The sequence below is a fragment of the Galeopterus variegatus genome, unplaced genomic scaffold, assembly GCF_000696425.1.
Source record: "Galeopterus variegatus unplaced genomic scaffold, G_variegatus-3.0.2 Scaffold4570, whole genome shotgun sequence".
NCBI classification, from domain to species: Eukaryota; Metazoa; Chordata; class Mammalia; order Dermoptera; family Cynocephalidae; genus Galeopterus; species Galeopterus variegatus.
In genome coordinates this window covers 47,788-74,300 of record NW_007730681.1, presented here as the reverse complement: position 1 = coordinate 74,300, position 26,513 = coordinate 47,788, and the positions used below count along the sequence as shown (strand labels likewise).

General features: G+C 40.8%; 1 protein-coding gene across 1 annotated transcript in view; it reads right to left on the bottom strand.

Moving 5' to 3' along the window:
• The window catches only part of ABCA1 (ATP-binding cassette, sub-family A (ABC1), member 1), a 149,520-nt gene extending 139,917 nt beyond the window's left edge, over window positions 1-9,603 (bottom strand). The window contains exon 1 of the mRNA XM_008587847.1: window positions 9,501-9,603. The gene's annotated coding sequence lies outside the window, so the exon portion shown is untranslated. The remainder of the gene's footprint in view (window positions 1-9,500) is intronic.
• Window positions 9,604-26,513: the final 16,910 nt, after the last annotated feature.

Here is a 26,513-nt window from a genome sequence, read left to right as displayed (position 1 = left end):
AAAACAAGTTTTCATGATGAAGAGGCTACAGTAGATGACCTTCTGAGTCTTAAAAAACTGCCTGGAGCTTGGGTGTCCAGCAGCCGGGGAAAATATATTCCAAAGAGTATGAGAAACCATAATACTAGACCCCAACATCAAAAATATGTTTCTACTTTGTCACAGGGGTGGCTGGCAGCAGTGCAAACTGGTACATTTTGACAACTATAGTAAAGTGCTATGGGAGCCCAGAGGACAGAGAGAAGCAGTCCCTAAGGCCTAGAAAAGGTGTTCTGGAGGAGGTAGCATAAGAAACTCAGCAAGACTTGAGTCTGAATCCCTGACTCTGCCATTAGCCAAATATGTGAACCATGAGTAGATCATTTAACTTATATACAATGTCAACATTTCCCCAAGTGTGGGAGAGTTACACAAGATGAATGTAAGTGGTACTTAGAGGATTTCAGGAGATGGACAGTCACAGTATTAAACACTAAATCACATAATGAAAAAATTTTATTCTTTTCAGCACTTTGTTAGTCTTTATAAAAACTTCTTTCCCTCCAAAATTTTTAGTACATTGAGAAAGTCTTTGTTTAGTCTTCTCTTCAAAGCCTCTTTAACCCTTGCTAATTTCCCTTTTTACAACGTGACAGCAAGCCTCAGAGTCAGCTAGTACCTTTGAAAAACAATAGATAGAGTGTAACAAACATAATTTGTTTTCATTCTAATTATTTTTAAAATTAACCTTCTATTTATAACTGACACTGGTTTTCAACTTATAGGACCAATAGAATGTTAATTTTAAAAATATACTGATGATCACACCTTTGAAAAACAATAGATAGAGTGTAACAAACATAATTTGTTTTCATTCTAATTATTTTTTAAATTAACCTTCTATTTATGATAACTGACACTGGTTTTCAACTTATAGGACCAATAGAATGTTAATTTTAAAAATATACTGATGATCATGAAAATGTGAGTCAATTTAAATAACATGAGCAGGCTTATATGCTGCCTATCTCTGGATTAAGGTGAAGATTAAATGAGATAATGTATGGGAAACCCAAGCCACACTGTGATCTCATTACCCGTAGCATGGTTGGTGGGTAAAATGTCAGTAGCTGAGGAATATAAGTAGAAGGTACAGCGTGAATAAGCAAACATGGAAGATGAATGTGAGATTCCAAAACAACAGGAAGCCAAATAATAGCAGGAAGGAGTTCTTAAAGAAGTCAGAGAAAAGATGAAAAACTTTGGAAATTTTTCACAGGAAATTCATTTAACAGTTATAGAGCCATACTACGTGCCAATCACTCTGGTGTGAAAACAAGGTGTAGTACCTTTGAGTATGCCTCTTATAGTCCAGGACAAAGCTGTCAAAATCAGTCAGAGTCTTATTTCAAAGAGCCTTGAATATCCAGCTAAAGAGATCATTCATGGTGGCAGATCTTTAAACTCTTTTGACATTTGTTCAGTACCTAGTGCTTTACATGGTATGTGGTGTTTAATAAATGTTTGCTGAACAAATCTCAGTCTTATACCATTGTTTGTATATTAGCATATTTAATTTTGAAATATATATACATTGTTGTTGTTGCTGCTATTAATATTGTATCTTCCTCTTCCTTCCTTCTCCCAGTATCAGAGATCGACCTCACCCCAGCTAAGGTAAACACTGCCACCTCTATCCCAAGGCCCTGTGTCTAGGACTGAAGAAGGGTCTGCAGGTCAATCTAAGCTCATAGGTCTGGGCCTTTGCTTTCTTTCTGTCTTTCTAAAGAAACTGCTGCTTGCATCAGTACTGCCTTTATGCCAAACTTGGATTATCTAAATACCAGATCCAATCCATTTCAAGCTGCCATCCTCCAAGGACTTGCTTCTTCAAGAAAACAAGCTTGGTTTGACTCTTAGCAAAAACAATTATTCCCAACCTGGCACCCTACAAGAACCTTGCAAATAAGAGTGAACAGGGGTATGACACCCAAACAACTTCTTAGCAGCTCCTTACCCTTCCCCACCTCTGTCCTGAAACCTCTTGCTCCTTTTTTTCTCCTTCCTTTCTTTCTTCCTTCCATTCCTAATCTGTTATGATGTCTAAAACAACAAATTCAGGACAATGCTTTACAAAGCTTTGTGTCTTACCCACCTACCCCCACTGAAGATTTTCCAAGATATTTAAAAACATCCTTGTAAGGTATAGTCCAATTCTCATCCTAGAGTGGGTACCAGCACTCTCTTCTTGGAGGATGAATGAGTCCTAGGAGTTGGTTAGCTTTTTTTTTTCCGGATCACATATTGGCTTAACAGGACTCCACTATAAGTATAAGAAGTAAAACCTATACCCAAAATGGAGATGTCCAAGATGGAAAGTACCAAATGAATGTGTTTTACTTCAGACAGATTTTCCAAATGGTGGGTCAGAAGCAAGAACAATGTCTCACTAAATCATGTTTGCTGTATTGAAATTTATTGAATTGAACCGACTTCTCCTTCCTTTGCATTTCAGATGGAATCCCCTTCTGGTTCTATGATTTAAGTCTTCATCCACCCAATGCAGACAAATAGGCAATTTCAACACCGTTCTCTCCTTTACCTCCCTTTTCTCCCATCATCTTCCTCTCTTCCATCATCACTCTCATCACTGCTCTGATGCATTCCCTGGATGTTTCTTCTCTACCTCTCAAAATCCACATGACTTGTTACTCTAATGCTCAGTACATTCCCCAGAACACATCATTGAATGGCTCTAATCAAAAAATCACCTTCCTCCTAAATAAAGACTTGGAGTTAAGAAGACATAAAAGTTTGGAGGGCTCCTTAAAAATCATGTAGGTTCACTCTATAGACCAATAACCTAAATTTCAGAAAAGCAAAATGACTTGCTCAAGGTCACATGCCTCTTCAGTGGGTTTGTGAGCATTCATGAATACTCTGTAATTATATGTAAAAATTGGAGTATAGGGGCCCATGGGTATTTTTTTTTTTTTGAAGAGAGAATCCATAGTTTTAACATATCCTCAAGAAAGTCAACAATCCCCTCCCAAAAAATGAGAACCCCTGATAATTAAATGCATATATTTTTAAAAGCTGAACTAAAATCTAATTGTTCCAAGTTTGAACAGTAATATGAATTAGTGACCTAGTGTAAGGGTGGAACCTAATTCCATAACCATCACTTGTCATCTATTTTTTTCCATATCTGGGATATCAATGCAAGTAAGATAGGATAAAAACAACTTGAGGCAGAAGTAAACTAAAAATCAGACTTGCTTTTAAAATCACTGAAAACACAAGTATGAAATAAGTAGCACTATATATGCCAAGCATTATATGCTTTACATTACACACATACACACACAACTATTTTATAAATGAGGAAACTGAGGGAAAGAGAGATTTGACAACTTGCCTACTATCAGATGTCCATTATGGACAGGACCAGAATTCCAATCTATGTTAATGTCACTCTTTCTCACTAATATCTGCACATATACTTCAAGATATCCTGATACTTATGATGTTCTATTTACTTATCTAGGAAGAACTAAATAAATACTCTAAAGGTAGCTTCCTGGAAGTCTTTCATAAATGAATTGACTATCAGAAAATTCCTCCTAGTAAATGTCATATACTAAATACAAGTTTTCATAAAACATCTTGACTTTAAGATGAGCCAGATAAAATGCTTTACTTCTAAATGCTTCTTGGAACTTGGATTTGGCATAGAAAACACTGCAGAGTTTTAAACAAACACCAAAAAAAAAAAAGTATAAAAGAATAGATCCAATGCATAAGGTTATTTTGTTTTTAAAAAAACATGTTTAAATCTCTAAATTACTTAGTGAGTTATCTCATTCTTAGTAATAAATGAGAAATTATAAATAAATTAATTAATGTACAACTCAAAGTACTTTGAATGTGGAATGTCACAGACTAGAGCATTTTCTCAAGTCACAGCTGCTTCAAAAGGGGAAATGAAACTGAGTGAAACAGACTTGTTTGTGCTACAAACAGTAATCTGACCTAAATAGTTTAAGTATGCACTAAAATTTCTCAATCTATCATAAACCTTAACTACAATTATTTCCCATGTAATTCTATTTCCAATGCTTTTCTATGATTATCCCATCATCTTAAATAGTCTGTTAGAATACAGGAAGCAAACATGAGGTTCCCATTCTCTTTGTTGGACTTGTTTAAGTCAGCATTTATTAAACCCCTACCACATTAAAAGGGATGAATCAAGGCCTGGGGAGAATGAATCAAAGACCTTCCTCTAGAGAAGCATACACTCAAGAGGAAGAGAAACAAATGTGTAGTATAATAAAAAACAAATTAAATACATGGCATTAATAGTGCCATAATACAAGTCCTATGGGAGAAAAAATAAGGGGATAATTCATTTTAACTCAGTATCGGAAGGAAGGAGGGGATCCAGAAGAGTTTCATGAGAAGGTACCATTTAAATCAGATCTTAGAGTAAGTTTGCAAAGGCTAGAGGGGTTTTTTGGGGGGGTGAGGAATGTAGTTTTTGTTTGTTTTCACTGAAACATTACTGATTATACATATTCATGGGGTACAGAGTTATATTTCAATACATGTATACAATGCGTGATGATCAAATCAGAGGGTTTTGTACCTCAGTTCTTTTTCAAAATGGAAAAAAACAGGATTTCAAACGTTGTTTTAGGAACCAAGTCTGATGTTCCTCTGTTGTTAGAATAAATGCTCTTTGCTTTAATACAGTTTATGGTCCCAAAGGAATGCACAGTAACTGAAAGCCCTCCTAGGAAAGCAATTTTACATACAAGATGTTCACCCTCTGGTTTCAAGTATTTCTAAAATGTACCTTTCTAGTAACATCTATGCTGGTTACCTATTCAGGAAACAATTTTTAGGTGAAAATACCCAAATGAAAAGAGAAAACTACCTTTGGCCTTTTGCTAGTATGTTATTTGTCAAAACTTTGCTATTTTGGGCCGGCCCAGTGGCGCACTGCTACAGTGCGCCGCTTGGGAGTGCGGCGGCGCTCCCGCCGAGGGTTCGGATCCCACATACAGACCGGTTCCCGCTCACTGGCTGAGCGAGGTGTGGGAGCAACACCGAGGGTTGCGATCCCGTTGCCGGTCCCGGTCCGGTACGGGCGCGACACTGAGGGTTGCGATCCGTTGCTGGACACGAAAAAAGACAAAAAGGAAAAAAAAAAAACTTTGCTATTTTGATGAAGGCCTCATCCTGAGATCAGTAAATTCATGGAAGCCAAACACCCTGGGCTGCAACCTCAGCTCCACTATTTACAGACTCTATAATCAGTCTACTTAACCTGTCTATACCTCAGTTTCTCTATCTCTAAAGATACTAACAGTACCTATCTCATGTGGTTCTTGTGAGAATGAACTGAGTTATTACATGTAAAATGCTTAAAACAACATTCATCACACAGTAAGTCAACAGTAAATGTTAACTATTTTTTTACCAAAAAGTGTTTCCTAAGAGTTTATTTCTAACTTGCTACACCAATTAATAAGAAAAGTAGTATAGTGTCCTATTTCACTTTTATGAAGCAGACTTTGAAACTGTACTTACTTTCAGAGAAATATACCTTAAGAAAAGGCTAAATTTGATTTCTAGGCAGTAACAGCAGTAACAGAAGAAATAGCTCATTTCTTAAGGTCCACAACAGAGTAGGACAAGCAGGGATCATATTATTTTATAACCAACAAAAAAAAATTCACCAGAGTTGGGATTAACAGCTAAACTAACAGTTCTCTTCCTTTTTTCTTTTATTCCTTGTACTTTTACGGCCAAATACTCTATCATTCCATTTTCTAAAAATCACACAGAAAAACAGTCTGAGATCACAGACCTGCTCATAAATATTTGACTGAAGCAATAGTATAGTTTCCATTTTAAACCAAGTTAAAAAACTAGAATTGAGCAAATGTTATCTGTTCTTTCCATGATGTTGCAATCCCTATGCAACCAAGGTCTCAACAAGCTGAAGAGAATCGGGCTGGCCAACTCAGAGCAACAAGGGAAATATTATACAGGCTCTAGATTCTGGTAAGGACTATAGCAGATGAACGTACAGAACACAGTGAGCATTTCTGGCAAGTTCCCTTGCTTGTGGCAGCTGAAATGTACCACTTCATCGATTAGCAATTCTGGTAAGGACTATAGCAGATGAACGTACAGAACACAGTGAGCATTTCTGGCAAGTTCCGTTGCTTGTGGCAGCTGAAATGTACCACTTCATCGATTAGCGTGGGAGTTAAAGAACTCTGGAACTTTCTGGCTGGGTTCAAATCTTATCTCTGCCACTTGCAAGGTGTATGGACAGGGACAAATTAGTTACGCTCTCAGTTTCTTAATCTGTAAAATAGGGATAATAAATAGGCTTGTTGCGAAGATTAAATTAGTTAGAATTTGAAAAGCATTTAGAACAATACTTGGCACACAATGTTACATAAGTGTTTATCAAACATTGTAATAACTTTGGCACTCATGGTAACTTCCACATGCAGATATGAAGATGGTCTCAGTTTTAGTGTAGGTCCTCTCCCAGCATAGTTAAATAAAATGTGTTCAGAAAGATCTTTTAAAATTTGATACTGGAGTAAATGACCATAAGGAGCATTATAATTATATTATTTCTTTAATATCTAGATGGTAAATAAAAATATATTTGGATTTAAGAGTATTTTTGAAATGTAAAAACCACATGCATTTTGGCATTTTCTAGATATCCAAAAGGTTTATAATTAAAAAGAGTTTAAGGCAATGTCTATTTAATTATTTTAGGAGCTAAAAATTGAAATAGCAAAGATATTAATTTGTGGTCATTACAAATATAACATAAGCATCCTGGTTTATGGGAGAAAAGATCCCTAAAAAAACTAAAAAATAAGAAGATTTAAATGGAAAAATATTCCAACTCCTCGCCACATAAGGTTAGGACTACAGAAGATCATAAACAAAGCTGAGTTGCTGAGTTTCATTCAGTTTAATTCATTTTTAATAATGTTTGTTCTGAGTCTTCCTTGAGCAGAGGTTGGAAACAACCAAGCCCTAATCACTCTTTTCTAATCCTAGACTAAATGCATTGTCTCACATGAGCTATAAATATGCTCTAAGTCAAAATGAGTCCAGAGTCCATTACAGACTTGCATTTAGATATCAATCAAAATATTTATAAGGGTTGAGATTTCACATGCTTATCTGCAGGGAAGATACGCATATCATATGTGTCCAAGCCACAGCCTGATACATCATTCTCCAACACCATGCTGGTGCTTCTAAAGGGTCTCATGCATTACTCTGTGTACAGTAGCAATTCTCATCCCTTAAATGGATTGTGGTCATCATGAAGGCTAGAGACCCTCTTTCCGGGTCCCTCTGATTCTATTGCTTGTTCTCAAGTAGATACTGATTTGCTGTGTATCCAATGTTTTTCCAAAAACTTCTTATCATGAATTATTTTAATGGTTTATGGGAGCACTTGAGAAAAAGGCTGATAATGGAAACTTCCCTCATACTTGGTAGAAGTTCTACTCAGGAATCTTCTCCACACTTTCACACTTTGATGTCAGAGAAGTTTCCCAAGAGAACGAGATGAACAACAGAAAGTCTATATTATTTGTGGTAGCTTCTATTATTTGACAAAAATAGGCTGAAATAAAAGGGAAGAGGAAAAAATAAGTACTTTTTTCGTCGCTGTTTAAGTTTTGTCTGAAAAGAAGATCAAAACTTAGGTTTGGGTTCCAAGCTACTGTAAAGAAAACCACTAAAACTCCGCTGTTGAACTTGGGGCAAATTTTTGGTGCCCTTTGAGGGGGGCAGGGATTGGGCCATTGAGGGAAAGAAACTTGCTGATTTTCATCACCAAGGAAGTTTTTTTAAAATACCAAATTTGGGGCCGGCCCGAGAGTGCGGTGCTGATAACACCGAAGCCAAGGGTTCGGATCCCTATATAGGGATGGCCGGTTAGCCCACTCGGGAGAGCGTGGTGCTGACAACACCAAGTCGAGGGTTAAGATCCCCTTACAGGTCATATTAAAAAAAAAAAAAAAAAAATCTGTCCTCTAGTTCATGAATGTATGTACCACCCGCTCCCTTTGTGAGTTGTCATTGAAAAGTCGTGGGTTTTAAAAGCTTATGGTATCAATGCTGCAAAAGACGAAGGCCAATTACTTCTAGTGCCAGACACTTAACTTCTTTTTCTTTTTCTTTCTTTGTTCATTTTTAATCCCATTTCTTCCCTTCTTTCTGATAAGTGCTTTAAAAAAGAGAGAGAGAGAGAGGCACGTCCAGACAACCCTGACACCGGCCGCCACCCCGAGGACCTTCTCCGATTTAGCAGCGGCGTGGGAGACAAGAAACACGCTAACAAAAAACAACCAGACAGGCTTTTGCCCGAACCCCCAGGGTTCCTCCCAGTCTGCAACCACCGCTCTTCACAGGATTCACAGTCGGAAGGAGCGAACGACTCGCCTCTCGGCGTCCTGCCCCACTGCCTGCACCCGGCCGGTTCCTACGCCGCCCGGCCAGGAGGCGCTGCGGGCCAGTCTCCGGGGGCCACCGCAGCCGGCGCCCAGCCCCCCGCCCTCACGGCGGAGCCCAGCCCAGCCGCGAGCTCCGAGTCGCGCGCCGCCCGCCGGGGTTACTCCCGGTCATTCGGCTGCACCACCTCCCTCCTGCTTCCCCATCCGTGCCCGGCCTGAAGCTGCCCCAAGAGACGAGCAGCAAAGGGCAGGAAGATGGGGCGGAGGGAGACGTGGGCACCCCAGCCCCGAGTGTCCGCAGCCTCTCCTAAGTCTTCCCTATTTAAAAGTGACAAAACTCGTCCCCCCGCTGCACCAAGGACAACAGCTCGGGTGTGACAACAGCACGGACACAGTAGACAGGACACCCAGGCAGGTCAAACAAAGCCCCGAGGCCTCACGCGAGCAACAGCACAACGGACTTGGTTTGGGACACTCCTACTTGAGTTCTAGGGGAACAAGGACGCGCCGCTCCACTTGGGGGGCACACGGAGCGGACGTCCAGGTCCGAGCCCAACTCAAGCCAGCTTCTTAAGAACGCAATGGGGACTCGGAGCTAGGATTCGTCCCGGTGTGTGCCGGCCGGCCCGCAACCAGAGGGGTTTCCAGCCGGCTCGGCGCCTGCGAACAAAGGGAAGCGCTCGCAGCCACAGCTGCCACTCTCCCCACCCGCCAGCGGCGCCCTCGGCACCCGCGACCCCGCGGCGCCCTAGGGACTGCGCCCGAGTCTCCCCGCCCAGAGATGCTCCCCGGACTCCACGGCCGCGCGAGCCCCGAGCGCAGCGTCCCGGGGTCGCCAGAGCCGGTCCTAGGACATCCTCTCCCCATGTACGCCCCCCACCCCACCCCATCTGGGTTGCAGGAGGTGGGGATGTGCGGGTCCGGACCTAAATCCCCGAAACCGAGCGCTTCCCAAAGCCTCCTCGGTCCCGAACAAAACCAAAACGCCCAAGCCACTGGAGAGCCTCCTACCTGCTTTGCACTTTGTGTCTGCGTCTCTTTCCTCCAGCCTTCGACAGACCCTTCCGAAGGAGGGGAGAAAACAGGAGCCAAGCGCTCCAAGAAACTGGCTCTGCTGGCGTGGGTCCTCGGCTGCCCCTGTCCTGCCCACCCGCGCCGGGGAGAGAGGGGTCGGCTCAGATCGCTCGGCCCCGGCCCCGCTCACTCTCCCTCGGAATCAAGGGTTTTTTGCCGAGACTAGTTCCTTTTATAGATTCTGCTGCACCGAGCGCCGGGGTTACTATCGGTCAAAGCCTGTTCTCTCCCTCTTCCCCCGCCCCCTTCCCGGCCTCTGTTTATGTAGTTCAGTCACTCAGCAGAAAGCACGTGGAGCCGCGGCCCGCCCCTTAAACGGGCGACGTTCCCCCACTCCCCGCGGGGTTGACGGCAGGGGGTGCAGGGTGCTGCCGGCCTCATGGGGTCCGCGCCCCGATGTCCGCGGCCCCCGCCCCCGCCCCGGCCAGCCTAGGACCAGCGGGACACGCGGGGCTTGGGGCTGCGCGGGAGATTACCTAGTCCACTTTCCGGGCAGACAGTGCACTAGTGGAAATCGATTCCTATAAACTCGTGCTTTCTGCATGTTTTTTTTTTTTTTTTCCTTTGTTAGTTTAGTAAGTCGGAGGGATTGGGGGAGAGAGAGCCCGAGGCTGCAAGCCCTCAGCAAGCCAACCCTGTTGTCTTTATTTCCTCTCAGAGATGTAGGGTAGGGGAAAGACGCACGGCCCTCTGAATAACCAGCTGTTTTTGTTTTCCACCACATACCTTGACTTTGGTTTAGACAGGCAACCTCCTGCCTTTGAGATTCCCAGCCTGAGCCCCCCAGGCCCCTTAGAGGACCAGGGAAGAGCGTCTTGCTCCTTCTCTTCGTAAATTGGGAGGAGGAGGGAGGCCGCATAAAAAGAAAAATGTGGACCAGCATCCCTGTGATAAATACACAGGGCTCGTGTTTTAGCTTGTATAGATTTGCAAAGTGCAGCTAGAGACTAGCAGTGGTGTAAAACAGCCACTTCTGTTCTCCAACTTCTCCCTTTGGCTGTGGCTTTGGCAATCAGGAGCAAGACTACCCAAAACATTTGAGGGCCAGAAGTGAGAGTACAAATGGAGGTCCACATACCATAGGTGTAAATATCTAGGTCATAAGTCAAGCCAAGAAACTGTAAAATAAAAGTCTCCTAACTTGACAAAGATGTCTTTGTAGCAACCTTGAAGGGCAGGTTCACATTTAGGCTCCTCACAGTTTGACCTGAGTTTTGGCAAGAATGTGATGGGATAAGAGAACCACCCACCACCCCCTTTTTTCCCACTCCCAGCTCCATCATATTCCAGAACTTGCACTTCCTGAGTGTCTACCACCACCACACTACAGTCAACAGGTACCTCTGCGCCATAACTCAAGGCCAGTTACACACATCGATGGTTCAGTCAATCCTGGGAACAGACCCAGGGAAGAGGCCAAAGCATCCCTGGAAGTGCACCCCAAAATTCCTTGCCCCGCCAGGGGGCTTGAGAGCAAGGAATTCCGGGGTCCCAGGTACTCCTAACTCTGGGTAGGATGGCGCCTTGGCCCTGGACTGCTTGCCCTCAGGAAAGGATGCAGTTTGAGGAGGACCAGAGCCATGTCTTCTGAAGCCCAGGGCCCAGGTGAGGGGTCTCTCTTGCCCCAGGCAAAGGGCAACCCTGGTCAAGAGATTAAATTCTGGGGTCAAACTTGACTGAATCACTGATCCACAATTTAGGTAAAGTTGTTCGGCCTCTATTTCTTCATCTTTAAAATAGAGAGAATATGTATGCTCTCCCTCCCTCAGAGGGATTTTCTGAGAATGAATTTTTTTGAAACCTTTGAGCTCCTTGGAAGGGTATTATTAACTGACTATTAATGTCATTTTCAGGTGCTCCCTATGGTTGATAAAGATTTTCCCGTTCCAAACTTTTAAAACTCCAGGACTAGCAAAGAGTTAAAAATAATCTCTGTCTGTATATGAAGGAAAGCTCCTGGAGGAGATGTTACCATTCCTAGCATGATTTGATCTCCCTGACCCTCCATCTCTTCTCTCCCCCTTCCCCACCTGTTATGGTGATTAAAATCCCACCACCAAAATTAATCTTTTTGGAATTTTGAAGGATATGGCTCCCAAGATCACTCTCATTAAGATAAACCCTTAGGTTGCTCTAGTGGGGAATGGGCAACAGTAAGTCCTATACAAATAAGACAAAGATAGGATGCTGGAGAAAGGAGGTGAGCCCAAGAAGTAAATGAAAACCCCAGAGAGAAAACAGCCATTGATTCTGGATACATCAGTCTATGGCCAAAAGCCAAACTTAATCATGTTTAACGAAGAACAACTCTTGATGTCAAGAATCTGCTCATCCCTTCACAATGAATACATTAACACACTATAATGTTTGAAATATATTTATTAGTCTTTTTGATCTCTACTGTTAGAAGAGCCCAACCCCCTAAAGAGGCTAAGTGATTCAGCCAGATTAAACAGGGACTTACTTCTGCTGACACCAAGCCCACATTTTGCAAGTTTGACAGCTTCACATGACAAAAATACTGAATTCCAAAAGTTAGAGCCTAAGAGATGTGCTCCTTGAGAAAGAACTTTGCAAGTGTGAATTCTCTCCCCTCCAGCCTTTGAATGTCATACTTGATTTGTTCCTGAGTATGCTTCACTGAGCTTTTTCCAAAATCTTTTGATTTCTGCTAACACCAACACCAAAACCCCAATCCCCTACCCTAGGTGTCCCTTCCCTAATAAGTGAGAAGGCTCTTCTTTGTTGTTGTTGCTGTGGAGAAGCTGGTTTCATAAATGTAGCCTGGGTGGCTTGAGGTTCTGTTCTGAGATGATCCTGGCATCTTCTAATTACAGAATCAACCTTCAGGCAGCTGTAGTCTTGGAGACCCTACTGGAGGTCATGGAGCTACAGAGAAGATCGATTTTATCATTCCATTGCAGCTTTGCAATTAGGGATTATCTAAAAGGCATTGCTTGGATTGTGCTTTGATATACATGTTAACTAGTCTGCATAAATGTACATGTACACATTGTTTAAAATATAAGTGGTTTTCACCACACATGTGTTTTTTGCCTGGTACACACACTGTTTGGTTCCTGGAAACTCTGAAAAAAAAAAAAAAAAAAAAAAAAAACCAGAGTGTTGCAGGAAGTCAATGAAGAATAAAAAAGAATATATTCTAAAGTGATTTTTCAAAATGAATTTGTTATGATTAAAAAGACCTAATAACTGGAATCTTGGAGATTTCCTGGAAAATGAGAGATGCCTCAAAATTAAAAGAAAAAAATAAGTAGAACATCTTTCCAATAAGGAGGCATAAAAGGACCTACAGTTTAAATATGAGTCAGCTTAATTCCAATATGAGGATATTTCAAAAAGTTCACGGAAAAATAGAATTGAAAGATGATATAGAGCTGGCCAATTACTCACTTGGTTAGAACATGGTGCTGATAACACCAAGATCAAGTATTTGGATCCCCGTATTGATCAACCACCAAAAACAAAAACAAGCAAACAAAAAAAAAGTATAAGAACCAATGTTATTTGCTGAGTAGATCATGTATCACATAAGCACTCACTACAATTCAATTTAATTGGACCAATGTGATCATTTTCTATATTAATGTGACTCCTACTGACACCCAAGCAAGATTCAAAACCACTATTGCTTCTGGACTTAAGATGTTTGCTCTGTTTGCCATTCGGATCAACAGGTGAGCCTGGATCATACATCTATTCCCCTGAGTTTCTAGTTGCTCAGTAAGTTACAAATCTTTTTAAAAGCCACTCTTCCTTCAAGCTCTCCTTCCCTTAAGAGCCAAACTGCTGGAAAGATTTAATCTCTATTCCTTCCCTTTCATTAACTCCCCAGCTGAATGCAGTCAAATTTTCACCCCCACAGCTCTCAGTCTGTCCTGTCCACATTCATTAATGACCTTCTTAGAAAGAGAACAAGATTTCTTTTTTTCATTAAAAAATATTTTTGATGTAGAAAAATGCAGAGAAAATAGCTCAGAAAAATCACTTAATGGCTAATGCTGGTGACATTTTTTTAAGCCCTTAGGCTATTAGATCTCTTGTATTTGACACTATTGACCACACGTTCCTTCTTGAAACTAGTTCTTCTCTTGTATTTCATGAATCTGGTTCTCTTCTGATACTTCCTTCTCTTTAACCTCTCTTTTTCTGACTCCTGTTTCTTTATATGTATATTTCCTAATACTGGTTTTCTCTTTTTATTTTTACATGCTCCCCTAACCAATACTATTCACTCCCTGTCGCCAGCCCTTATCTCCTCGAGGCGCTCTGTGGTCCCTGATGCACCCAGCAGGACGGGTGTCCTGGTGGAGCTGGATCACACCAGCCCAGGAGAGCTGATTGTGCATATCTCTTCCCACTTCCTCAGTGAGTAACTTCTCTAGGCTAGCTTGAAATCGCCAGTGGTGTAAATATGAGAGCTCTTCAAAAAGTTCGTGGAAAGATAGAATTAAAAGATAAATTGAATTTTTCCACAAACTTTTCAAAATACCCTCTTATTTGCACCATTGGAAATCTGATACAAATCAGGGTTGTGAGTGTTTTTGGTTTTTTTTGAAAGCCACATGTTAACATTTACCTACACAAAATTTAGCAGGACATTCTACAAGTAACCTCCTCCACCAAAAAAAAAAAACCCACACTAAATATCTTCCTTCATATCTAACTATCTATCTATCTATCTATCTATCTATTTATTATTAGTGGCGGGGAGGAGGTAAAACAGCAGAAATTTATTCTCTTACAGTTCTAGAGGCCAGAAGTCTGAAGTCATGGTGTTGGCAAGTCCATGCTTCCTTTGAAGAATCTGGGGGAGAGTTCTTCCTTCCTTCTTCTAGCTTCTTGGAGTTACAAGAAATCCTTGGTGTTCCTTAGCTTGTAGATGTGTCGCTCCAATCTCTGTCTCCATTTTTACACGGCCTTCTTCATTGCGTGTCTCTTATCTTTCCTTTAAATCTCCCTCCTCCATCTGCCTTTTTTAAAAATTTCACTTAATAACATCATCATCCAAACATTGACTCTGGAAAATCATAGTCATCCTTGCTTAACTTTTTTAATCTCTCTGTCTCCATCTTGCTCTTCTCGTTGGACAAAGCACCAAGGTCAGGTCAATTATACCTCTCAAGTATATTTTAAATCTGTCTCTTCCTGTCCATCCCCACTGCCTAAGTCCAAGCCAAACATCTGGGCTTCTGTGTTGCAGTAACCTCTAAACTGCTATTCCTGTCTCTAGTTTCTTCCCCTTCCTATTTATCTTCCCTTACTGCAATAAAGTGATTTTTGCTCGGGGGTGGGGGGAGGAGCTAAGCAAACCAACACAAAAACAAAAACCATCTAATCATATCTTTTCCCCCCTCAAAACTTCCTATGGTTCTCCTTAGCTTACAAAGAAAAAATACCCTCGAAGTTCCTTAGCAAGACCTGCGAAGCCCTTTGAAAACAGGGCACTGTAAGCACTTTGAAGCTTCGTTATATGTCCTGCTTCCTCCTCCATCTTCTTCCACCCCCATCCCACAAACTCCCACGTCTCTGCTCATCTACTTTTCCATTGCTTGGAAATCCTTCCTCTCATTTCCACCCCTGTTCTCCTGTTGTGCTGCTTTTCTGGAAGCAGAAGGCAAGAGGGACAGAAAAGAGATTTAGAAATCACCTCTCTCACTAGATGGAAAGTTGTGGGATGGGGGGGGGTTTAAGTATCCAAATTAATAGGCAAATATTACCCTCAACTCAGATCCATTAGCAGGTGTAACGATAGATTCACATAGGACAGTCAGCCCTCTTCAGTTTGAGGAGAAAATTGGACTCAGGGGGTTAAAAGAAACCAAGCATTTATTATAATAAAACATCAGTATCTGCATTTCTTTCCTTGTTTAGAGGACGTTTTTGACACTCAAGAATCCATATTGCTGGCTGTGATTTCTGGAATGAGGGTCTGTTTTACCTCTTAGACAGGAGATTTCCTTCTCTCTGACATATTAATAAGAGAGTAAGCCATTAAAAAACAAAGAAATCCTAGGAAATGTTCCAGATTCCTTTTTCTATTAGACCTCTGAAGAGACAAGCCTTCTCTTCCCCTTCAGCATTTTGGGGTTGATTCCTTCGGGAACACATCGTCTTCCCTCCGTTGTCTTCCTCATCGGTCCTGGGTCGCCCAGTGCTGTTCATGGCTTCTAAACTTATCTGGACAGAACAAATATTTTTGTCTTCTTAAAGACCAAAAGTCCAGATGTACTGTGACCATGCCGTGGGAGCAGGCCTTTATTTCCCTTCTTTGTTGTCATGCTTCTGGTGACTGACATTGTCCAGTGAAATCTGAGCAATTTCTTGGCTGGTTACATGTATGTTAATTAATGGGGAGTGGGCTCCATTCATAGAGGTCTGGGCTTGCCACGGAGCTGACCCTACAGCTGATTTCCTCTTGATGGGCTCTTGGTTGGCTCCATCACCCAGCAGAGTCCAGCAGGAAGTCCCCACATCAGGCCACTTACTGCTGGGATTGGCAGCCCTGGAAACACTGCCGGAATGAGAAAAGAGAGCTAAACTGGGGTTCTAGTCCTAAGGCATCTGAGGAAAATAAAATAAAAGGTGAGAGAAAAGCGGGAAAATGATGTAATAATGCTCATAAAAACTGAAGGTGCTAGTCAGGTACACAGGGTGCAACATTCTGACAGCCAATTTAGCAACATGTATCAAGAGCCTGTGACCCACTCATTTTACCTGGAGGAATTTATCCTAAGGAAATATCCAAAAATATGGTCAAAGACTATGTTCAAGAATTCTGTCACTATATTATTTATAAGAGGGAATATTTTTTAAATATTTAATAATCTAACTGCATGAAATTTTAAAAATAAACTCTGCTAAATTTATATGATAGAATATTATGTAGCTACGAAAAATAAAAATGTTTTCAAAGAATAGTGAATAGGAAACTGCTGATGATAAATGTTAATTAAAAAAGCAAAGCTAGGGCCGGCCCGGTGGCGCACTGGAGAGTGCACCGTCTGGGAGCGTGGCGGCGCTCCCGCCAAGGGTTCGGATCCCATGTGGAGACCGGTTCCTGCTCACTGGTTGAGCGCAGTGCGGGCGCAACACCAAGGGTTGCGATCCCGTTACCAGTCAGTAAAAAAGACAAAAAGGAAAAAAAAAAAAAGCAAGGCTATAATTATGTGTGTGTATGACACATACGTAGTAAGACAATTATTAATATGTGTATAGCCTTTTTTATTGAATATATGTGCATGAAAAACACTGGAAAGAATCCCATCTAGGTGTTAATGGTAATTTTCTGTGGATGGTTGAGATTGTAATTTTTTTCATACATGTCCATACTTTACAAAATTTCTAGGGTAAACATGATATTTTTTAAATAAGAAAAAATGATGTGAAAAACAGGGTTTGTAGATAAGTAGAAGGAGGAAATAGTTTACCACTGCAAAAATGCAAACCATAAATTACCACATGGAAACAGCAAATCCTAACCTACTTTAAAAGCATGTGTATGAAGTGACAAAGAACAAAAAGAATTTGGAGAGATAAAAATGGTTAACATAGCTAATTCTTCTTGGTGACTAGGTTTATAAACTGTAAAAGAAAATAAAGAAGGAGGATTTTAAAACAATCCTAGGGGTTCACATCTGAGGGGAAAGTCCCATGTTTAAACCTTCCTACTTATCTAACCTTCTGATTTATCCCTCTTATCTGTAAAACATATCTGTGTGTCCTTTGGTATGTTACTTCACATCTCTGTGCCTCAGTTTATTCATCTGTCAAATGGAGGCAATAGTCGAAGCCACCTTATAGGGATGCGGTGGGTATTAGATGAGTTAGTACATGTGAAGTACTTGGTACTGTGCCAATAAATAACAGCTGCTATTATTATCTCCATTTATTATCATTATTATTATTATTATTATTATTATCCCAAGCAACAATACAATTGTTCTTCAGTGTCGAACAATAAATTAATATGATTCCTTTCCAAAACTCCAATCTGTGGATTTTTAAATTTATGTTTCCAATTAAATTAACCAGTATGCACCAGACTGGAATACAGTCATGTATTAATTTTCTGTTTAATTACTCCAATACACACCTACTAGCAGAAGTCCAGCATCTCTTTCTTGAGATATCCCTCCCTCTCCCTCCCTTCCCCAGAGTTGCCTAAAAACCCTTGGATTCTAGAGATCTAGAGAGCCCAATCTGTTCACCATCAGGCTCAGTATTTTTAGCAGCTAATTGCACTGTGATTAGCACAATGCAGCACTGCTAAAGACTGGTCCCACAAAGTCTCACGTACCCCCGTCCACTGCTGGAATTACACCATGCTGGTCCTGACCTTGGAAACACATAAAAATTTTTAGTTCTCACTTCTATTGAAAAGAGGAGAGATCTGACCATACAATGCCTGTGCCCACATAGCAACAATCAGCTGGTATTGTAGAGGGGATCTTTTTAGATGGAGCATGCTCTTTCTACTTCGCTAAAGTTCTCACTTATCCATGTTTTTTTTAAACAGACTGCCTTACTCATTAGCACTACATGCTTGATCCCTATAGGCTTCTCAGCTTGTGGCCCCTTGACAGAGAAGTTGGTTTTGTTTTGGGGTTTTTTTTGGTGGGGGACAGCATGGGGTGTGGGGTAATACTAGTGCATCCTGCACTCTGAGAATGTGTTGGGAGAAGTGTTAGAGCATGTGAGTGTAGGAAGCAGTGAATTACCTAAACCTTGAAGTTAAATCCAGCTGAGAGTCCTTTTACAATACAAGTATAACTGAATTCTCATTTCTGTATCTGTAATAAGAATTGCATCCTTCCTTGAAGATTGTAACACTGAGTTTCTACGTTAGCTAGTTTTATTTTTTAAGGCACGTGTTTATGATTGTAACTGAACACAACTTGATTCACAAAGCAATAAAAGGCATTACTACCTCTAACAAAAGCAATAGCACTTCCTCAAAAATCTCACCCTTCACCAGTATCACAGGTCGAGTAAAATCAGCAGGGAACAGTCAAAGAGGTCAGAAGCAACACTCTTTTTTGGTAACTAAACATGAGACCAAAGAAACACATCCAAACCTACAAGAGCCCAGTTTGATCCAAGCCACTTTGTTTATTGAACTGAACCCTGGAGATAAACAAAGGAAGCAGGATTGAAAAGTGGTCAGCTCTCCACTGGGGCACACAAGCAGGCAACATTGGAGAAGAGAGAGGTCAGAAAAACATGTGGGCTGGAGAGACAAAAGCATTCGCAGTGGAATCTTCAGTGTGTGGGAAAGAGATAACTTAGAATGACCCAAGATTCAATGAGATAATGGCAATTATTTCTTCTGCAGACAATTTTTGTGTCACCTTATATTTCTGTGAAATGACTAGTGTGTCTTATAAAATATGACAGAATGAAAAATAAATTTGCAGTTTCACACTCTTCACTTTCTTAAAACCATGCAAAGGCTAACAGAAATGTGAGAGTATGAGATTTCAAGGAAACCATACAGTCATAGTAATTTGATTCTAAAAACAGATGCTTGACAAGAAGTTATATTTAAATCAATCTATCAGGACATAATTTCTAAATTTAGTAATAGATACCTTTCCATTTTATCCTCCCACTCACTATTTGTCTAGTAGAGTTATACTTTATACTAAATAAAGTGCATTATTTGATTTTTAACCATATAAACAACTTGAGGTTATTTTCCTTCAACTCAAGAATTTACACTTTAAATATCGAAGGCAACTCCTCAAAAATGTAGAAGAGTATTTGTAACTCACACATTTGGAAGGTGAAAAGTTAAACAGTAGAAATAATATTTTTGGTCTCAGAAATACACAGCTAAGTGATCTCTTTTGTAACATATTTCTACAGGAAACTTTAGGGTAGGGGTTACATGTGATTTAAATAAATACGTTTTGACTTGGAAAAATTTAACATGGTCTAAAACTCAAAACTTCACACTTTGCATGGGATTTGTAAAAATGAAAATAAAGTTGAAAAATATGTACATAATTCATGCTCATAGTCAAATGTCCAGACTATAGCAAAATTATTAAGATAAAAACACTATGAAAAAGATACAAAGAAAGGAGTGAGAATCACTACAAGCCCCAAAACGATTTCTGTCAATGTGTCTGGTGTACACTCTTCCAGAATTATATCTATGAATAAATATATATTTGGAAATATCCTTCTCATTTTTAAAAACAAGTTCATGCCATATATGCTATTTGTAAGCTATTATTTTTACTACATAATATAGACATTTTTCCATGTAAACAAATATAGATTTTATCATTATTTAACATGGATATATTATATTCCACTGTACATATAACTGGAAAGCAAATCCCTACAGATAAGACATTTAGTTTTTAACTCTTTTTTGTAATCATAAAAAATGTGGCCATGATTATCTTTGCATTATCTCTGCACACATGCTCAAAGATTCCTAGGAATCAAAAGTGGTATTGCTAAGTAGTAGAATAGACAAACTTTACATATTGATAGATAAAGCTAAATTGCCCTCCATAAAAGTTGGCACCAATGTGTACTCTCGTGAACAGGATATGAGAAAGCCTAAGGTTTTATTCGTTGGTTTTTAATTATCATAGAGTAAAATTTACTTTTTTATTTTGGTATACAGTTCTATGAATCTTAGCACATATGTAGATTTGTGTTACTAAGACCATAATCAGGATACAGAACAGTTTCATCCCCCAAAAATTCCCTCATACTATCACTTTATAGTCACACTCTATTCTCTGTCTCCATAATTTTGTCTTTTTAAGAATGTTAAATAAATGAAATCATATAGTATGAAACCTTTGAGGCTGGCTTCTTTACTAAGTGTAATGCTTCTGAGATTCATGCACTTCGTAGCATGTATCAATATTTTGGTTTTTGTTTATTTTTTTGACAGCTGACCGGTACAGGGATGGAACCCTGGACCTTGGTGTTATCAACACCGTGCTCTGACCAACTGGCCTAATCTGCAAGCCTGTTTTTTTGGTTTTTTATTGCTAGCTGCTAATTCATTATATCGGTATACCACAGTTTGTTTATCCATTCACCCATTGAAGGGTATTGTTTTCCCAGGTGTTGGCAGTTATGCATAGAGCTGCTATAAACATTACCATAGAAGTTTTTTTGTGTGTGCGAATATAAATTTTTATTTCTCTAGTGTAAATACCCAGGAGTGGGATTGCTGGGTCATACGGTAAGTGCATCTTTAACTTTACAAAAAACTGCCAAACTGTTTTCCAGAGTAGTTGCACCATTTTATATTCTCACCAGCAATATCCAGAGTTCCAATTGCTCCACATCCTTTTCAGCACTTGGTATTTTCAGTATTTCCAGACTAATATTGTAGATATATGAGGGTACTTCAGAAAGTTCATGGAAAAATAGAATTAAAGGATAAGATAAATCTTTCCATGAACTTTTTGAAGTGCCCTCATATATTGGTATGAGTCTGCCTAGTTTTTCATCCCTTTATCAAAATGTATTAGTTTTGACTTATATTTTCTTTGATTACTAGTAAAATTGAACATCTTTTCATGTTTATTGACTTTTTAAATCCAGTGTTTGTCCTTTTCTTATTTATTCATCCTTGTTAAACCAAGCATTTTAACGCCTGACTATTACATATGCTGCAAATATTTTTCCCAGATTATCATTTTTTTAAAAACTATAAATCTTCTCCTTTAGGGTTTCTGGCTTTGATGTTTACAGATTCCTTCTCCATTTCAAGATTATAAAAATATTCAACCAAGTTTCTTCAAGCACTTGAATAAATTATTAAACATTCAACTTTATTATTACCAGTTGCCTTCACTCCAGCCTGGGGGGAGAGACTCAGAAAAGGGTTAAGGGTCAGGGCAGTCAGCTCTACTCACTGTTTGATCATAAAAACTGTTTTCAAAAAGTGTTTCCTGATCAGCGGGGATCATTTTATATAACCACATCAAAACATTATGTAAAATGTTCTGATGAGATTTAAGGTAAAACAGCTGGGACATACCATGGGTAGAGAGATTGTTCTGATTCTTTGTGGGAAGGATGGAGTGGCGTGGGAGGAAACTCTCCCTGGTGAAGCCTTACTAGGAATTCCATCTCTTTCCCCCAAAGAGTGTGAAAATCGCCTTTCTAAAAAGCAAAAGATAATTACTAAGAGGTCCTGGTCTAGACCACATGTACCCCAAAGAATAGTTTTAGTGAGTAAATAGCATTAATACTGAGCTAAATAGAGGCTGCCCTAAAAGTGATCTTTGGGACTAAGATAGGAATAGAGGGCTTTATGACTGGGGTCAGTGTTGAGGAGAACCAGGGAAACAAACTATAGAGAAGAGAAAAGAAAAGAATATGCAAGAGAATAAACTACACAAGGGAAAAGAACCCAACAAAGAAACCTACGAGTGAGGAAGGAGTCTGTAAGGATGTTCGGCAAAGCAAATGACTGGGTATCAATTCATTGCAGCAGGAGATGGTAAGCCCCATGACAAAGAGGAGAAAAGATCAAAGAAATTAAGGGCCCTGAGCCACTGACCCGGGTATCCTTGACTAGGTCAGCAACTGCTTAGAGAGATTACAGCTATACTCTTAGCACAGGCAAAATTGGGAATTAGTTGTAACTCTTTAGTAAAATCAACTAATGGTTTGTCTATGTATTATAAATAAATTATTCTCAAACTCACCCCATCTTTAAAGACTGTTTACAAAGCTCAGAGGCTCATTAGTTATGTCAAAAATTTCTAATTCCTATCATATCTAAGATAGGAACAACAAACCTATCCTCTTACAAGTATTACCTGCATACCTGCCTACCTGGTAGAATGGAAAGGGAGGATTCCATGATTAGCCCTGAAAATATATGTTTTATCATGGGCCTTGTTATCTTTAGAGGGGTTATTTGCTTCATATTTTAATATCATCATCATCAAATAGTGAAATATTTATAGAGTGTCAACAACATATGCAAACAAGCCAAAATAAGTGAAAGGACTGAGATAATTATCAGGATTGTTAGAGTCAAAAATAAAGTTCTTTGCATAAGCTTGGAGACAGAATCTCTGAATGCCCATAATTATCTAATGACGGTACCAATTGCTTTAGGCATTTCTTTCCAGCAAACATTTATTAAGCACCAGCTGTGTGCCATGCACTGTGCTACATCCTATCCATGCTTTGAAGAAGATCACAGCTCAGAGGGGAGAGAACAAGAAATGCAGTGTGACGTGACACGAGCTGTGTTGAAGATGTAAGTCAGGGGTAGAAGAAGCACAAATGACCAACAATTCAGTCTGAAAGGTCTGAGAAAGTTTCAAAGAGGAGTTGACAATTGAGCTGAGTCTAAAGAATGAAGGATTTCTCCAAACTCAGAAGAAGAGCTTTCCAGGTGTATGTGTAAGGGCAGAAAAGCTCAGGGGATTGGGCGAAACAAGGTGGGTGCAGGCAAAGTTGCCTACTGTGGCTGGAGCCCAGGAAAATCTCTTGGTGGGGCGTGGTGACAGATGAGGTAGTGAGGCTGTCCAAGGCCAGGAAGGGCTGAGGAGCCATGGCAGAGGGTTTGGACTCACTGTGCCCCTCCTCTATTTTAGGCTGAAATATGATTATAATTAAAGAGGCTCCTATCTTCATTTGCCACATGGATGGAAGCATCCTTGCTCTCGAGACAGTAGTGTGGCTAAGTGTGTTTTCAAATCCCAGCCTTGATCCTTGGGTAGCTGAGTGACCCTGGACAGGTTATTTACCATCTCTGTGCCTGTTTTCTCATTTATACAGCAAGGATAGTATCTGCTCATAGGTTTGTGATAAGAATTAATGAGCTAACCTATACAGAAATACTAGGAACACAGCTGGTAAATAGTCAGCATTCGAGAAATATTCCGTCTTATTGTTATTAGATGGTAATAGCATATTCGGAAATTAACAATATGCTTTTAAAAGTTTCTTTTTCATCATGGGCTTTCCCATTGGCCCTCTGATTAGTTCACGTATGATTTTTGTCTTCTTTTCACAGCCTGCCCCCCAGGACAAAATCTTTCCTTAAGAACTATTTCTGAGGCAAAACAGCATGGTACTATTGTCAAGCTCGTCTTGTGTGATCCCTGTCCAGCCTGGCTGCTAATCAGAAATAAATGTACAGTTTACTGCCAGTTCAGCTGTGCCACCCAGAGCACAGCCAGGGCAGGAGAACTCTCAGCCTGGGGCTCCCAGAAGATGGTACCTTGGAGGTAGACTTTCTGTTCTAGAAAGCAGGACACCATGATATCACACCTCCACTGGAGGCGTTCCATTTAACTTTCTGAAACAGCAATCTGCCAACTCTGTGGGGAGTAAAAATAATGAAAGGTGTCAGTTATAAAGCATAGGAGAGAACTCAGAGATCAGGCAGGGAACCGACAGCTGGAAAGGGCACTTTCGAGTTCCTTCCAAACTAACCACAAATGGGCGCGGTTAGTTGCCAGTTGGGCTAACTGTGTTTCATGGTCAAATTTATGATCTACAATGAACTCAACAAAGGTATGTTAGCTTAAGGACAATAAAACACCAATTTAAGAGTTGTCTCTCACACATTTAAGATAAAGTCTTGATGTGGACATTTGTGTAAAAGCTGTTACTAAACAGTGTCTGGTCATAACTAGGTACTTCATCCATGAGCATATGACAAAGGTGATCTCAGGCCCATGGGCCACTAATGAATTTGAAGGATAGGAGCCATATAATGGTATGTTCTCTAGGCCTCAACACGTCTGGCAGCACTTTCTGGTAAAAGAACTCTGGTTACCTTGGTATTAAAAAGGACCTTACCTTCATCTTGCCCAATGAGGACATAAATAAGATGAAGGAAACTGAGGCATAGAGAAGTCAAGTGGCTTGTCCAAGGTTATTGTTAGTGACAGAAGTAGAGTCCAGGACATCTGACTGCCAAGCTTTCTGCACAACAGGATGTTTAAGTCATGCGGATGCCAGCAAGTTGATAGCAGGCTTTGCAGAGCTGAATAGCCCAACATTCACCTGCCTATGACTGCCAATTAAGTCACATTATCAAAATCTCCGACACTTTGTCAGCTCTGCACCTCTACCTGCTCATTCAGGAATTTCTGCCCCTCTCAAAGGCCTCCCTACCCATGCTCTTCTACTCTGTCCTGCTCAGGGACTGTCTGCAGCCCCCCAGCCCCTTACAGGAGGTGCAGACTTTTCATTGTCCCAGCTGTCATGTACTGCACATAGCATGGCTCCACTGGGGCTTGACTAAAGCCCCACCGAGTTCTGTATATTTCTGCTGACCGGTCTCTGAGCCAGAATGAGCACTGTAGTCTGGGGGCCGGGGCTAGGGCCAGTGTGGGAAAGGAGGGCTCGGGGCATGTATCATTCACTGTCTGCTGCCTTTGGTCACCTTGGTCTTGAAGCAGAACTGTGTGTGCCCTAATCCTCCCCAGTCTTCACGAACACAGCACCCCTGTTACTTGCCCTGGCACCTTTCCCACAGGGACTCATAAGCAGGCCTGCTGCCAGGAGACCAAAGTGAAGAAATGTGATGCAACTATCCAGACCATCCCTGCCTTCTTAACATTCATAGTCTTCATCTCCCCTCACACCTCTCTGAATGCCTCTACACACACACACACACACACACCACACACACAAACCAGCAGGAGCAACAACACCCAACACCATCTTCAATCACCAAAAAACAAAAAGTGCCCACGTGTATGTGTCCGAACTTGTACAAAGAGGTTGTTTATAAATGACCTGGTCTCGGGTATTTTGTTAATAGCAGTACAAACAGAGTAAGACAGTTATGTTAATAAGCAAGTTACTAACTATGGGCTACTGGGACCTGCTAGAGACCCTCTCGGAAACTAGGAAGAACTTGCCTCAGAATTAGAACCAGAACTAGGGAGAAGTGAGTGAGGCACCTGGGAGCAAAATTTAAGGAGACACTCACTCTCCGGGTTGGCCAAGTTCAGAGTTAGTCCTGCTCAGAGTCATTCCGTGGGAGGATGGGAAGACTGGAGCATTTATCCACTGACTTCCATCTCCCATTGGGTGAGAATCGCCTCCTGCCCCAGGACTGCTAATGCCCCTGCACTTCTGGGTTGAGCCTGGTTGAGGCCCTGCAAGCTCCTCATGGTGCCAAGAAAGCCCCGAGGCAGCTAAAAATGGAGATGCAGGTGCTTGAGGCAGGAAGTCACCCATGCTCTGGAAACTGTCTGCAACAACAGCTGCCAGTGAGCACGGATGGGCACAGCAGAGAGAAGCAGAGCACCAGCCGCGTCTGCTACTTCCCTGCAAGCACCAGCAGTATCTTGGATACACATAAAAATTATAAAACTCCATTCTGAGTTGATTTTAGTATGTGGTGAGAGATATGGGTCTAGTTTCATTCTCCTGCATATGGATATCCAGTTCTCCCAGTACCACTTGCTGAAGAGGCAGTCCCTACCCCAGGGAATAGGCTTGGTGCCTTTGTCAAAGATCAGATGGCAGTAAGTGTGTGGGTTGATTTCTGGATTCTCTATTCTATTCCATTGATCAGTGTGTCTGTTTTTATGCCAGTACCATACTGTTTTGGTTATTGTAGCTTTGTAGTATAGCTTAAAGTCAGGTAGTGTTATGCCTCCTGCTTTATTTTTTTTGCTCAGCATCATTTTGGATATGCGCAATCTTTACCTGGTTTTGGTATCAGGATGATGGTTGCTTCATAGAATGAGTTTGGGAGATTTGAGTTGGATTTAAATAGACACCCTGAAACAATAAAACTTATTAAAGAAAACATAGGAGAAACCCTTCAGCAAATAGGGCTGGGCACAGACTTCATGAATATGACCCCAAAAGCATGGGCAACCAAAGGAAAAATAAACAAATGGGACTATATCAAACTGAAAAGTTTCTGCACAGCAAAAGAAACAATTAACAGAGCTAAAA